The following is a 16,759-nucleotide window of genomic DNA, read 5'->3' as shown; positions in this document are numbered from 1 at the left end:
TGGTGCCGTCTATTGTGCAACAGAGATGCATAAAGAACGTGTGTTGGTTACTTTTACAAACGGCAGAGACTTTTCAGAACCCAGGATGTATAACCAAGTCACGAAATTGCCTAGAAATGGACAAAGAGGGATCTTGAAGGTCATCGAGTCCATCTTCCACTCATAACTGCAAGAAACATGGAGTTAAAGGTCCATATAAAAGGCATCTATCATTTGTGGACTTTGGATCCTGAGAATGAACTCCATTGACATGGAAGCCAGAGCAATTGACAAATACAAACCAACACAGCAACGTCTGCAGCATCTCCTCGGTCAGTGGTTCCCAAACGTCAATCCTCTGGATGTTTTGGACTTCAGCTGCCATAGTTCCTTACTGTTGGCCAAGCTGGCTGGGGCTTCTGGGAACTGAAGTCCAAAACAGCTGGAGGAACAAAATTTGGTAACCACTGTCTTAGGTGGCATAGCCCACTAAAGACTCTTTGGAGTCCACACATATTTCACACATCTTCCCTGAGTAACAACCACAAAGTAAGTAAGGTCTTGCAAAAGGACCACCGCTACTCAAAAGAACTGCAATAATAACTCACATCATAACACTCCTTTTTGCAGTTGCACTTCATACATTCAGCTACAAGAAGTCGAGTGTTCAGTAATCTCACAAGCAGGAATCAACCCATGTTCACACATTCAATATAGTAATATTTCGGTACTTTTTCACTATGTACACGTCGCACCAACTTTTTGGAAGCTCATGGGATGGAAGATACCACAAATCCATATTTGCATTTTGGGTGGAAGCTCACTCCCAAGCATACAGACTTTTAACATTTTGGATTTGAGCCATGCCTATTACAGGTTAACATCTTCCACCAAATTGTGAGAACATACACGGAAATGATCAAGTACCATAGAATAGTAGACTACAGTAGAGCAAGCAAAGGTGGCATGCAAAGGCCACAAATTATACCCCAATGTATCAGATCATGTGGGCAACAGTTTAGCAGAACACTTGAAATAATTCCTGGAGTATAAATACCAAACCTCTGTTAGTCAGAGCAAATCTGCCATTTTGGTCTCAATGATGATTCAACCAGGGACCGTCTCCTGCCCCCAGATGCCTTTAAGTACATCTTTCCTGTTAATTGCCAAGGGGCTTGTGCGAGGCAAACAGATCTCCTCTTTCCTGCATTGGCATTCTTAAAGGTGTCCATGCCCAACAAATCACCCCTGGTCCTTGCACCCATGCTAGAGAGCTTGCTGGAACATTCACTTATCTGGCAACCCACAGCCCATTTACCACAGTATTTTCACCCCACTTTGGAAAGCTCTCTGCATGGAGGGGTTCACCACAATTTCAATAGCAAAACATACACACTCGACCCCCATCTCACACTTTGGCTATGTGGCCAAAACAATATTCACCAGGCAGCTCTTTCTTTCTGCAGCTACGTAACATCAGCAGCATCCATTCATTTGCTCTGATTTCTTTATGTGTTCATTGGCCTGGGATGCTTCTTTTTTCCCTTTTTAAATATTCTTTATTATTTTTTCCAAACAAAAGATAAAACATATACAACTTCTTATTGCATACAGATATTACAATTCCTCCTCCCCGTACCTGCGTCTCTATACGCAAAATTATGTTCTCAACCTTATTTTACTCCACTTCCTTAGTTTTTCCTGTTATCTCTATATTCTAATAACAGATTTCTACTGCCATTTCTAGTATTTATTCTTCTTCTCACAGTGAAAAAATCACATTAAAATGTCTTTTTAACCTCATTAATCTACCAGTGCACATCCTCTTTCCATTGTGATATGATTAATAGTACTCGTTCCCCCCACCACCACCATTGACCAGTTTTACAAATGGTCAGTCATTGGGCATGGGATGCTTCTGATGAGGATCCACTGTTTAGACAGATCCAGCTTGATTCCTCTCTCCATCAGGAACGTAATCAGATATCATTATTGGACTGGCTCCAGATAATTTTGATGGTCTAGTCAGATTTAAAAATTATACCACTTAGTTTAACCTTTGCTGCCCAGTTACTTGCTCTGTTTTGGGTGGAAGACATGACTGGATGTATTAAGGCTAGGTTTATTTAAGTCATGATTTGTAGTTTTAGCCACCAAGTTCTCCTATGGGCAAAACAAACCATAATCCCACTTTTCTTCCTCATTTCTCTATATTTTTCAGCTCCCTTCTGAATAGGCAGCTGGGCCACACTTCTGGACTCAAATGAAATGGGAAGAATAATTTGAACAAGCTGGACATTGTAAGCCAACAACAAGCCAGGACTTCTAATGCTGGGCAATGGCCAGCTAATAAACCTGGTTTGCTGGTGAAGACAAAAGAGGAAGCCAGAATTCCACAAAGCACAGCCTGACTTATCATCAGGTGCAAACCTAGCCATTGTGTCCATAACATTCCCTCAAAACAAAGCACTCTTTTTTTACTTCCATCACCAAATCTGGTTCAGTTGTGCCAGGCTGGATCAGTTTGTCTTTGTCAGAGACTGAAGACCTGCAGATTTTTACTGCTGGCACCACTAATGTGATGAGCCACAAGACACCATTCCCTTCATTCCAGAATAATTGCACCTTCCCAATGGAGAAGAGGGTTCCTGAGGTTAAAGGGTGTGAAAGGGGCACTTAAGAGGGCAGATTAATTGTGGACCTGATCCCCCCCACCAACTTTCCCTTTTGTGTCCTGTCTTTTTAGATTGTAAGCCTGAGGCCAGGGAACCCTCTATTATCCCCTCTGTTGTAAGCTGCCTGGATTCCCAGTGATTGGATGGCATACAAATCAATACTATTATTATTATTATAGCACATTACTATTTCATTTCCATATCTAAGAGCTAAAAGGGATGGAGGTTGCAAGGCTATCACTTCCTATGATCAGTGATGCAAAAAACCCAAATCTTTACTGGGACCTCTTCTGGGGGATGAGAGGATATTCTGGGGGAGGGTCTCAGAGCTACCTCAAATTAATCTGCTGCAAAGAGATCTTGTAGCACCTTTGAGTCCCACTGAAGAAAGAGGTGGTGGCATGAGCTTTCCACAGATGCATTTGTTCCTGTTGTGAGCCTCAAGTCGTTTCAGAGTAGGGCGACTCTAAGGCAAACCCATCATGGAGTTTTCTCAGCAAGGTTCCTTCATGCAGGGTTTGCTGTGGCCATCCTCTGAGGCTGAGAGAATGTCGCTGCCTGGGGCAACCCAGTGTGTTTCCATGGCCTAGCCGGGATTCGAACCCTGATTTCCAGAGTCTTGGCCAATGCTGAAATCACTGCACTTGGCTTCTATAATGCACACATGAATTTGTAATTAGTTTTATGAGTGTTGCTGTATGTTTTGCAAGCAGTTTCTCCGGAGTCATAGTCCAGGGGTCAAAGCATTATGCCATAGTGGCTTTCCCTTAGCTTCGTTTATTTTTAATTTTTAATTTAAGCCAGACGCTGATTGCAATTTGCCCCACAAATATCCTACCCTGTTTGCAACAAAGTCCAGGGACCTTCATCATTTGCTCCACAGCAGAACCGGTCGGAGCTCTTATTCTCTTATTCCACAGCGGCAGAGAAGATGGTGGGGACCACCTGTGGAGCGATGACCCCATTGGCAGCTTTCCATAAAGATCTTATTATTTATTTATTTATTTATTAATGGATGGACCTTCTGCTGATCTCCAGCCATGCCAGTCTGGGTGGTCAGTGCATGACATGCCCTCAAAGTGTGCTTCTCCTTCAGGTCTTGAGACCCGTAATTCCCGTGGATTGTCCACAAAAGCCATTGCTGGACTTGTCGTTGGCTGCATGCTTGCATTGGTGGCTGTGATCCTGGTGGCTTTCTCCATTTCCCGTGAGTAAGAGGGGCCGGGGCTTCATGGGCTGCTGGCCAATGCTGGGTCACAAAGGAGACTGACCATTGGAGCAAGTCAGGACCCCAGGAGCCCTGGCTCCCTTCTGGATGAAGGAGGTGCCTGCCACCCTGAAGGCTCCCCTGGTTTGCTCTTTCAAACCGAACACAAAAGCATTCTGTGGTTGGCTTTGACTCCCGGTCTCCTCTTTCCTCAGGGTCTTTTCATCACGGAGGTGGGACCCCTTCCTCCTGAATGTATTTGCTCCTAGTAGAGGTAAGACCAGGTTTTAGAGACTAAAGGTTTCGGGGAGGGGGGCTGGCTTTTCCATGGCTTTGGGGTCAGGCACAGGGTTGGGCTAAGTGACCTCTGGACCATGACCTCCTTGACCACTCAATGGTTCAGCCATTCTCGTCTGTGGCTCTTTCATCCGCCTCCTTCCTTCTCTTTTTTAAAGTGTATCCTGAAGTCTGGTGATGAGATTTTGAATAATTGCACGCCTCCTTCCTGATCTCGGGCTTGACTCAAAAACCATTGCTTTGATATGAGCCCTGTGAGTGGTAAATATTGATTTATTCTTAGGTTAATTGAAACATATTGACCAATAACATCTGGCAAAGGGAAGACAAGAGGAGGAAAACAGACAACTAGCAAGCAGGAACTAAGGCATCCAGTCCTTTTGATGCAGTTCCAACATCCAGTTGGTCCCCAGCTCCATTCTCCACCAAAGGCGGGAATGATCCATTGCAGAAAGCATTTCTCTAGAACCCATGGGATCCATCGCTGAACCGTAGGATGATAACTCCTGGCTTTGCAAATAAAAGGATAGGTGGACTTTGTGGGGTTTCTCCTTATGCGTATGTGCCTTCAGGTCTCCTGTTGACTTCTGGGGACTTTCAGAGGGCTTTCTTAGGGCAGAAATCCTCAGGGATTCCTTCCTTTCTCTCTCATAAATGCTTTTGGGAGGGATGTGACTGAATGCCCCTCTTTAGAGGTCTTTCCTCTAGATTCCATGAATGTCCAGGTCATCCAAAGTGTGTTTTTTGGTTACAATCACCCCACTCTTCTCAGGTTTTGAAATAATGTCATTTGGGGGTCATTAAAATGTCTTGGTAGGGGAGAGGATACATTTCTATGCCTCAAATCAAAGAATGACTCTTCAAGCCTTTTACAACCCCCAATAACTGGCAAATCCCACAGTTTCATCATCGGAGAATGGCTCTTGAACTTCTCTTGGTCTCCATCATCTCAGTGGGTGAAAGGTTTGGATTACTGTAGGCTTTCAACGAGGAGGAATGGATCAATACTATAGGGAGGAATTTATGGAGAGATCTATCTGTCTTGTCTGTCTGTCTGTCTGTCTGTCTTCCATCCAGCCACTTTCACATATTGCAGGGCAAGTTTTTCCCTGTAAGAGAGCTTTTCAGTAGCACTTGAGGATGGATGGATGGATATATGGAGACAGAGACCATCTATCATCTATCTATCTATCTATCTATCTATCTATCTAGTTAGCTGTTTCTTCTCTCCTCTTTCATCTCTCTCTCCCCCCCCCTCTCTATCTCTCTCTCTCATCCTCTTTCTCTCCTTCTTAGAGACACCTTTGCCCAGCCCGTGGGGGAGAGGTCTGCCCCAGAGGGGAGGGGGCTCCCTCCCCTTCCGTTTTTGGAATGCCCCCCCCCAATTGGGTAGGTGGGGTGCAATGTCCAGGAGGCTCCGGGGGTGGGCGGGCTAGATTGCCCTCGAAAGGGGGGCATCCTCACGATTAGCTCACAAAGAGAGCCTCCCCGGTCTCGTGACAACGGTCCCCCTCGCCCCCTCCTCCTCCTCCTCCTCCGGCCTGGTCAGGGGCGGATCGGGCACAAATGAGATCCCTTCTCTCGGGGAGACCCAGGGGGGAGACCCCCAGGAAGGAGCGACGTTGAGGAGGAGGATGTGGAGGCCAGGAAGGGTCGGGATCCCTCGGACCAAGCCCCTTCGTCAGCCCCCCTCCTGGCGGTCGGATCGGGACCCCCAGGGGAGGGGGTGGGGGGTCTCTGCTGAGGGGGTGGCTGGTAGGAGACCAGGGCCAAGAATTTGGAACTTCCTCTTGGGTGGGTGCTTGCATCCAGACTGGAGGAGACATGCAGTTCGATCCCATTCAAGGGCTGCAGCTCATCCTAGGACATCTCTGGTATCTGTATTTCCACAAGGGCTTAGCTCCTCCCCAAACTACACTCCCATGATGATGCAGATGGAGTTTCCCCTTAATACTTACTATGACAGAAAGTACTAAATATCTACACCTGCCATAACATCCAAAATCCCAAAACTGGGCATGCACAGATACATCAATGCAATGCTGAAGAAGTCAATGGAGCTAGCCTGGGGTTATGGTCCTTGCAGTGGGAGAACCCAAAAAACTTTAGGTCCCTTAGGATTGACTGATCTCTAGGAACTCTCGCGAACAGCTTTCATTGGCAGAGCTGCATGTATTTGGGCAGGGACTGGTGTGAAGACTTAAAGATCCCCCATCAATTTTAGGATTTGTCAGACACAACTCCCAGCATCCCCTTGCTGGCTAGGGATTATGGGGGCCTCCACTGCAACAGCCAAACCCTGGAGTAGCCATGTTGGCAATACATCTTTCAGAGCTCCACTGGTTTTTTTCCATTCTCCACAGCTTGCACGATGTATTTGGCCCATTTTTGGTTGGCCCACTTTTGTGGATTTTGGATGTTAATTGTAGATTTGGGTTGTATACATATATTGATTCTCACGCCACTTCTCCATTGCAATGATGACAACTTGTGAGCCTTTGTTGTGAACTTCAAGTCATTTCCAGTCCATAAGGCATACTATCGTAGCAAGATCTGTTCATGGCGGGTTTGCGACCATTGCAGCCTTCTCCTGAGGCTGAGAGAGTGTGACTTGCCCAAGGGTTTCTTGGCTACTCCAGAGTTGTGGTCCATTGCTGAAACCGCTGCATGCTGGATCTCCATGCATTGCATTTATGTTATGTGGCCTTCAAGTCATTTCCCCTATGGCAGCCCTAAGGCACTCTGTCCTGGAGATTTCTCAGCAAGGTTTGTTCAGAAAGGTTGGCATTGCCTTCCTCTGAGGCTGAGAGAGTGTGACTGGCCTAAGGCCGCCCAGTGGCTTTCATGGCAAGCAGGAATCGAACTCTGGTCTGCAGACACCCTGCGAACCCAATGGCCTGCTAACCATACCTAACTGCCACCATTTTGACCATTTGCAAGATTCCTGTGCATTTACTAGTTGGCACCTTTGTAGGAGGCTGAGCGCAGTGTGCTTAGTGTTTGAGCATTGACTTGCCTCTGGAGACCAGGGTTTGAATCAGCCACAGAAACCCTTGGCAAGTCATGCTCTCTCAGCCGCAGAGGAAGGCAAAGGAAGCCCCCCTCTGAACATATCTTGCCAAGAAGACCCCATGATAGATGCATTAGCCCTGCTGTGTTGTATGTGATTTTGGATGTTTGACACTAACCAACCACAGGAGCATTGCGCAATGACTCTGGAGATCCAAGTTCAATTCCTCAACATATGGAAACCCACTTTGGGGAATCATCACTCCTCAGCTTCAGGGGAAGGCAATGGCAAACCTCCTCGACCAGCTTTTGGCCAAGGAAACCCCCTGATGCCTTGGCTGTAGGGGTGCCTTAGGTGGGAATGACTTGAAAGCACCAACACCAACAACAACAAGAAGCCGTTGTAGGAAGCTGACTGTCACCTATTTGGGGTTCATGCCCTTTGCCTCGGAAGGCTCTGCTTTGCCAAAGTGATGTTCTTTTCTCACATTCCCAGCCTCCAATCCTGAGTTCTTGCTTCCTCTTGACCGGAGGGATCACCACAATGATCAACGGGTGGATCCACAAAAGCCGGTAGAAGGACAAGTGTGACCCTCACACCTTCATATACCTGTCACAAACACACACTTTCAGCTGGCTTGTTGGCACCGAATGGAACCTGACCAAAGATACCACCTCATTCCTGACCTATTACCCTCCGCTCTCCCGGACCACAAAGGGACCTGGATTCACTGGGCGAGAGCCATTGACAAGAACTGCAGCACTTCGCATCACACACTTAACCGTAGAAAGACCTAAAACCTATACAATCACACTGGATGGGCTTGATCAATTTGGAATGGGACAAAGTAAACCTTTGTGTGTCTCAGGTAGGTTTAATAAAGCCTTCTTCATCCATCCTGACTTCTCTATTTCATGCATTGAAAGCAGTCTCTTTGTTTTCATTCACCGCTGGTGTTATTTTGCTTCCTTTGTTGCTCTTCAAAGATGATGCCCTGTTAGTCCTGTATAATCTGTCTGCAAAGAGATCTGTGTAGCACCTTTGGAGTCCCACTGAAGGAGAGAGGTTGGCGCATGAAAGAATGACCCATATTGCAGTTGATGAACAGAGACCGTTTAAGAAAGATCTTAATTATTTCCCCTCTGTTCAGTGGAGCATCTTATTTTTTTGTACTAGGCACCCCACATGTCCCCTCAAAATGTGCTTAGTGTGCTTTCTTCTCCAAGAAGTTGCTAAGGGCAAATCCACCAAAGCCTTTCAAAAACCGCCTCCCAATGGACGGACCCTCTGCTGTGGGTCATGCCAGACTAGCCACTGGAACATCTAGGTCAAGACCCACATAACATAAAATCCCCTTCATTGGTTTGCCAATTAGCGCTTCTGGACGCAATACAAAGTTGGTTGTTATGTGCTTTAAAGCCCTACAATGGCTTGGCCCGAGTTACTTGAAGGAAAGCCTCTTCCTACATAATCTGCCCCACATTCTCAGACATCTGGGAGAATTATTAGAACACTCAAAGTCAGACTAACAACAACTTCCCACAGACAGTATACAGCCATAGCCCCAAAGTTTGGGAAGCAACTTGCTGGAAGAGATCCTTCTGATTGCTGACCTTGGATGCTTTTAAGAAGGCACTGAAAGACGCATCTCTTCCGGGCGGGCCTACCCACCCGATCTTCTATGAAGAACCTAAGAAAACCCTACTTTTGGATGTATACTGCAGTGTTAGATGAGGTGTTTTATTGTTCTGAACTATATTTCTCAGTGATGATATGTTTATTGTAATCTAGATGTTATTGTGGTTTTATTGCTTGTTATTGTGGTTTTATTTAGCTTGTAATCCCTGGCTTCAATCCATTGGGAGAGGTGGGAAATAAAATAAATTATTATTATTATTATTATTATTTATTATTTTACTATTATTCTATTATTATGCCAGTCTGGGTGGTCAGTGTGCCATGACAGACCTCTCAAGGTGGTGCTTTTCTCCTTTTTAGCTCGTTGAGACCGATAATGATAGCCATCATGATACCAATAATGGACTGATGTTGATACTCCGCGGATTGTCTACAAGCAGCATTGGCTGCATGTTCGTTGGGTGGCATAGGCACGCTTGCATTGGTGGTCCCTGGCCGCGATGGCTTTCTTCATTTCCCGTGAGTAAGAGGTCCAGCTTCATGGGCTGCATGGCCAATGGTGGGTCAGGAAGGGAGACTGACCATTGGAGCAAGCCTGGACCCCAGGAGTCCTGGCTTCCTTTCTGGACGAAGGAGAAGGCGCCTGCCACCCTGAAGGTTCCCTCCTGTTTGACCGTTCAAACCTAAACACAAAAGCATTCTTTGGTTGGCTTAGACTCCCAGTCTCCTCCTTTGCTCAGGGTCTTCCCATCATGGATTGGGACCCTTCATTCCATGAACACGCGTCCTACTAGAAGAATGCGTTCGCTCTAGCAGAGGTGAGGCCAGGGGCCGGAGAGGCTAGGGGCTTTCTGGGAGGTGCTGGGCTTTTCCATGGCTTGGGGGTCTGGCGCAAATGGCCTTTGGACAGTGACTTCCATGGTTGGCCATTTGCCATTCGTGGCTCTTTCATCTCCGCCTTCCTTTACCCCACCACCCTCTCCTCTTTTTAAGATTATCCCGAAGTCTGGCGATGAGATTTGGAGAACCGCAGGCTTCCTTCCTGATCTCTGGCTTGACCCAAAAAAGCCTTCCTTTGATATGAGCCCTGTAATTTGTAATATTGATTTATTCTTAGGTGAAATTGAGGAGATTTGATTAATAACGCCTGCAAAGGAAAGACAATATGAATAAAAGAGACAACTAGCAAGCAGGAACAAGGTGATCCAAGTCCTTTTGATTGCAATTCAACATCTAGTGGTCCTCCACGCTCCATTCTCTTCTCCACCAAAAGCAGAGAATGATCCATTGCAGAAGGGCATTTCTCCAGAACCGCCCCATGGGATCTCATACTGAACCGTAGGATGATAACTCCTGGCTTGCAAATAAAAGTATATGTGGACTTTGTGGGGTTTCTTCCTTTATGCGTATGTGATTCAGGTCTCCTGTTCACTTCTGGGGACTTTCCAGAGGGCTTTCTTTCTTAGGGCAGAAAATCCTCAAGGATTCCTTCCTTGCTGTCTCATAAAATGCTTGGGAGGATGTGACGGAATGCCCCTCGTTGGAGGTCTTTCCTGTGGACACTGGAATGTCCAGGTCACGCAAAGTGTCGGCTTCTTGGGCTGCAGCATCGCCCATTCCTGTATGATGTATGTATTATGTTTGATTTTTTAGCCTCCTTTCTCCCAAGTTGAGACCCAAGGTGGCTTACAACATGTATATAATGTATGTGTCAGCTGGAGTTATTAATATATGGTTGTGCAAAAGGTAAATACGATGGGGAAAAGAATCATTTATCCTAAAGGAACAGGTTTTTGCCATTGCAGAGGAAAGTAAAAGGAAGGACGGAAGGAAGGAAGGAAGGAAGGAAGGAAGTCTATGTCCATTCCTGAACAGAGCATACGCAATAACACTAATAGACCTTTAATAAAACCCACCTCCAAAAGTATGTTTGCAAGTTTAGATATACATTCCAGAAGGACAACCGGTTTTGGTTTCACGTGATACACACACAGTATATGAAATGGTGCTTTCAAAGCCCTTCCTAAGGGAAGTTGACTTGAAATGCAAAGCTGGCTTATTGTAATTGTGTTATTTTTGGGGGTTGTAAGGGAGTTGGGTTGTGGACCTTTTGGGCCAGCAAGAGCTGTTCCTGCCTTGGAGGCTGCTGGAGGTTTTAAAGAGGGGCTGGATGCCATCTCTTGGGGTGCCTTGAGAGAGAGAAGAGGGAGGGAAGAGTTTCCTGCATGGCAAAGGGGGGCTTGGAACTGGTCAGGGCCCTTTTGGGGCTCTCTTCCAACTCATGAACCCTTGGGAGCCCTCTGGGGCTGGTCACTGGGGAGAAAGGGACGAGCCCATGGGCCCTTTGCTCCTCTTTTCCTCCTCCTCTTTTCTTCTTCTTTCCTCTACATGCCCTGCCCTCCGCCTCCTCCTCCTTTTTCCTCTTCCATCTTTTTCTTCTCCTCCTCCTCCTCCCCCCCCTTTCCTCCTCTCTTTAGACCTCCCCCCCAAAAGGCCCCTCCTGGGCTCAAGCAAGAGGGGCAGGATTAGATGGCCCCCAGGACCCCCCTGGCTTTTGTCCAAAGGCCCCTCCCTTCTCCAGGCGACACGGAGCCCCCCATCGCCCCCCCATTGGTCAGGCGGATCGGGGCCAGCAGAGGAGACCCTTCTTCCCCGAAGGAGATCCAGGAGGGAGACCGAGGAGGAGCAGGATGGGGGGGTCCCTGGGGGCCAAGGCTCTTCTCTGGCCCCCCTCCTGGCAGGTCAGAGGGCTGGGATCGGGGCCTTCAGGGGGAGGGGGCTGCGAGGAGCCTTCCAGGGCCAGGCCTTTGGGGGTCCCCCGGGTCTCGGGGGCCCATCCACCCACATTGAGAAACCAGCCTCCCCAAAGGAGGCCCTCCTCCGAGAGGCTGACTCTGGAGACCAGGCTTGGCTTCTTGGACCAGCCAGGAAAATATCCCCAATGATTCTCTATGGGCAAATATTTCCCCAATGATTCTCTATGGGCAAGTGTTCTCTAATGTTCCCTTCTGGGCAAGTAATCCCCCATTATTATCTATGGGCAGGAACTCCCCAGGGTTTTCCCTATAGCTAGTATTCCCCAATGATTGCTGGGGAAGTATGGTCTCCCTTGAGGAATGTCCTGTCCTGTTCTCTTGGCCAAATGTGTTTGCACTGGGGAGGTCTTGGGCAAGTCACACGCTCTCAGCTCTCCAGAGGGGAAAAGGGCCAAGGCAAAAAAACTCCAGGAAAGGCTTCACCTTAAATCGGAAATGTCCTGAAGGCACACAACAACAGATATGTATATAGGGCCTTAGGATCATTATAAGTCAAAACAACTTGAAGGAACACAACAACAAGCAACAAATATAATATATATATATAGATATATATATATATATAGATAAAATATATTATTAATATAAATATATTTATATAAATAAAGTAATATAAATTATATATTATATATTAGGGCTTGCCATGAGTCAGAAACAATTTGAAGGCACACAAGGAACAACAGGACACCAGGCAATGTCCCATCTCTCTCTCTTGGCCCTTTACACTGCAGCATCTCTCCTGAGCTGTGCTTCATGTTGGACGGGAGGGTTCAAGACCACAACATCACGGCAGAGACCCATCGAAGCCGCTGGAAGGACAAGTCTCAGCCTTACTGTCTCTGACATCCCAAATAACACTGTGAGCTGCCGGTGGTTCCGAGGGGAATTGATTCACGGCAAACTCATCCTCATCATCGTACCGTCCCGATTATTGGGGACGACAGAAGGAAACAGCTTCACTGGGCGAGAGGTCCTGAAGCCCCGACTGCTCCCTCCAACATCCGAGATTTAAACCGTGAATGACTCCGGATCCTATAGTGTCTTAATGGATGGGCCCCGGGATTTATGCAGAGGGGAAAATGGACATTGTGGTGGCAGGTAAGGCCCTCTCTCGGCACCCAGAGCACGAGCCTTTTCTTTCTGGCGGCTTGGCCTCCTTCCTTCCTTGCTTGGCTTTACTTTACTTTTAAATTTTAAACAGAACACTGGTTTGCAACTCACAGCCAAGTTTCAGTGAGGAGCAGGTCCATTGGCAAAACCAGTCGAGTTCATAGTCTCTTATTCCACAAGCTGTAGGTGAGGAATGGTGGGCCTCCTAGAAGACTTGGAGGAGACCCCCAAAGACCATCCAGCCATCCCAATCTGCATGGCAGGAACTCCTACTCAAAGCAAACCAGGCAGATGGCCATCCAGCCTATGTTTAAAGACCTCCGAAGAAGAGACCCACTCACTTCCAGAAGGTAGCGTCTTTCACTCTCGAACAGTTTCTTACTATCAGGAAGTTCCTCCTAAGTTTGAGCTGTAATCTCTTGTCCTGTAGCCTTGGCATCCATTATTCCAGCTTCGTAGTCGCTCGGAGCCGCAGGAAACAAGGCTGCTTCCATGCTTGATGTGAGCGGCACCTCTTCCAATATTTTAAACAAGGCTACACAAATCCCCTCTAACCTTCTCGTTCTCCAGCTAAGCATACCCAGGTCCCTCTCCTCAAGGGCTTTATGGTTTCCAGACCTTCCCCATTTTGGTGGCCCTCCTCTGGACACAGGGCTCCAGCTTCTCAACATCCTTTTTGAATGTGGGCACAAGATTATTCCAGGTGAGGCCTGACCAAACCGAATATAGTGGCACCGTGACTTCCCTTCGGAGAAAAGAATATTCCTAGAGAATATATTATATTCATTCAGCCTATAGAGAATGATCTGAATGGACCAGATTCCCATAGAGGTCCCCTTTTTTTCCGTCTGTTTAGCAAACAGTGAGGAGTTAATCGTGTGCAGTGATTCCCAAACGCTGGTGCTTCTGCTGTTCGGACTCCAGCTCCCAGATGCCACAGCCTTCTGGACCAATAGTCTGGATACTGGGAACTGAACTCCAAAACACTGGAAGGTGAGAGACTGTGATTTGCTAGGCATCCCACCAAAGCCTGTCTGACCCCCTCCCAATGGACGGAACCCTCTGCTTGGTCATACCAGTCTGGGTGGTCAGTGCCATGGACATTGCCCCTCAAGGTGGGTGGCTGTTCGCACTCTCCCTGTTTAGGCTCTTGCGACCCGATATTGAGTAGCCTCATGGATACCAATAATGGGACTGATGTTGTTTTATACTCGCGGATTGTCTACAAGTCAGCATTGCTGGCAGTTGTCGTTTGGGGTGCCAGCCGTCTTGCATTGGTGTGTCCTCGTGCCGCGATGGCGTTTCTTCTCTACTTTCGCCGTGAGTAGAGGTCCAGCTTCATGGGGGCTGCAAGTGGCCAATGGTGGTCAGGAAGGGAGACTGACCATTGGAAGCAAAGCCTGGACCGGGCCAGGAGTCCTTGGCCTTTCCTTCTGTGCGAAGGAAGGGCGCCTCGCCACCGCTGAAGGTTCCTCCTCCTGGTTTGAGAAACCGTTCAAACCGCTAAACCGACAAAAGCATTCCTTTGGTTTGGCTTAGGACTCGCCAGTCGTCCTCCCCCCTTTTGCTCAGTGGTTGCTTACCCATCATGGGAGTGGGAACCCTCTTCGCATGGAAGCCCGGGCTCGTGTCCTACTGGAATGATCGTTCGGTTCGCGCTTAGCAGTAGGTGAGGTGCCAGGGGCCTGAGAGGCTAGGAGCCTTTCTGGGAGGGTGGGGCTTGGCTTTGTCCATGGCTTTGGGGTTCCTGGGCACAAATGGGCCGTTTGGACAAAAGTGACTTCCATGGTGTTTGGCCATTCTGTGGCTCTTTCATGACTCCCTCCGCCTGTCCTGTTACACCCTCTTTTTAACAGATTAGATCCCCGAAGTCTGGGCGATGAGATTTGGAGAAACCGCGCAGGCTTAGCCTTCCTGGATGCCTCTGCTGGCTGTTGACCCAGAATAAAGCCGTTTTCTTTCTGGTTGATATGAGCCCGTGTAAGTTGTAATATTGAGTTTATTCGTAGGTTAAGTTGAGGAGTTTTTGGGATTATAGACGCCTGGCAAGGAAGAGACAAGATGGAAGTAAAAGAGAGCAACGTAGCAGGCAGGAACTAAGCGTGATCCAAGTCCTTTTGATGCAATTCAACATCTAGTTGGTCCTCCAGGCTCCATGTCCTCCACCAAAGCATGGAATGAGTCCATTGCAGAAGGCACTTTCTCCAGAACCCCAGGTGATCCATACTGAACGCGTAGGATGATAACTCAGCTGGCTTGCAAATAAAGGATATGTGGAACTTTGTGGGGTTGGTCTCCTTTATGCGTATGTGATTTCATGGTCTCCTGTTTTCACTGTCTGGGGACTTGTTCAGAGGGCTTTCTTAGGGCAGAAATCGCTCAAGGATGTCGCTTCCTTGCTGTCTCATAAAATGCTTTGGGAGGGGATGTGATCTGAATGCCCCTCGCTTTGGAGGTCTTTCCTTGTGGCACATGAATGGTCCAGTTCACGCAGAAGTGTCTTCTTGGGCTGCAGCATGCCCGCATGTTCCTGTATGTATGTTTAGGTATGTATGTGTTGATTTTTTATCCCTCCTTTCTCCCCAAGTTGAGAACCCAAGGTGGCTTACACACATGGTATGATATATTAGTGGTCATCTGGGAGTTGAATTACTATATGTTGTGGGTGCGAGACAGGTAACTCCGTGCTGGGGCCAGACCTCGTTTCTCCATAGAAGGGACCAGGTTTTGGTGCCCGTGGCAGCATGCAGTCACCCGGCCGGCAGGACGACGGGAAGGAAGGAAGCCGGGAGGGGCTATGTGGCCACTTCAGTGACCAGCGCAGACGCAAATAACACTGACTAGAACCTTTAAATAAAACCGCTCGCCCCAAATGGTATGTTGCCAACGTTAAGATTCGTCCATTCCAGCAGGACACCGGTTTTGGTTTCACGTGGATCACACAGGTATTGAAATGGCTTGTTCAAAGCCCTGTCCTAATGGAAGTTGACTATTGAAATGCCAAAGCGTGGCTTATTGTAATTGTGTGTATTTTGGGGGTTTAATGGGGAGTTGTGGTGTGGACCTTTTTGGCGCCAGCCAAGAGCTGTCCCTGACCTGGCCTTGGAGGCTGCGCGGAGGTTTTAAAGAGGGGCTGGATGGCCATCCTCTTGGGGTGCCTGTGAGAAGAGAGATGAAGGGAGGGAGGGAGTGTTCCTGCATGTGCAGAAGGGGGGCTTGGACCTGGGTCAGGCAGGGCGCCTTTTTGGGGCTCGTCTTCCTCAACTCTAATGAACCCTTGGGAGCGCCTCATGGGGCTGTGTCAGGCTGTGGGGAGAAGGGACGAGGCCATGGGGCCTTTGCGTCCTCTTTTTCGCTCCTCCGTCTTTCTTCTTCTTTCGGTCCTCTAGCATTGGGCCCAGGCCCTGCCCTCCCTCCTCTCCTTTTTTCCCTCTTCCATCTTTGCTTCTCTCCGCCTTCCTCCCTTCCTCTTCTCCTCTCTTTAGACCTCACCGTCCCCCCCAAAAGGCCCCAAGGAAGGCCCCTCCTGGGGCTCAAGCAGATTGGGCAGGACTAGATTGGCCCCACGAGGGACCCCCTGGCTTTTGGTCACAAAGGCCCCTCCCCTTGGTGGCTCGCCAGTCGGACGTGAGCCCCCCATCAGCCTCCCCATTTGTGTCGAGGCGGATCGTGGCCAGCAGAGGAGATCCTTCTTCCTTCTTCCGAGAGGAGATTCCAGGTGAGTGTAGACCCGAGGATGAGCAGGATGGGGGGGTCCGCTGGGGGCCAAGGCCTCGTTCTCTGGCCCCCCCTCCTGGCAGGTCCGAGAGGGCTGGGATCGTGGGCCTTCAGTGGGTAGGGGGCTGGGCTGAGAAGGAGCCTTCCAGTGGCCAGGCCTTGTGGGGGTCCCCCGGGTCTTGTGGGGGCCCCATGCTATCCACATTGAGGAAACGCAGTGGCCTCCCCCAAAGGAGGCCAAACCTCCAAGGGATCTGGTTCTGGGACCAGCTAAGAGAGGCCCCTGGGGGCCTCTGAAGGAGAGGTCGAC

The sequence above is a fragment of the Sceloporus undulatus genome, chromosome 9, assembly GCF_019175285.1.
Source record: "Sceloporus undulatus isolate JIND9_A2432 ecotype Alabama chromosome 9, SceUnd_v1.1, whole genome shotgun sequence".
In the NCBI taxonomy this organism is placed as follows: Eukaryota; Metazoa; Chordata; class Lepidosauria; order Squamata; family Phrynosomatidae; genus Sceloporus; species Sceloporus undulatus.
Note: the sequence above shows the minus strand (reverse complement) of the source record.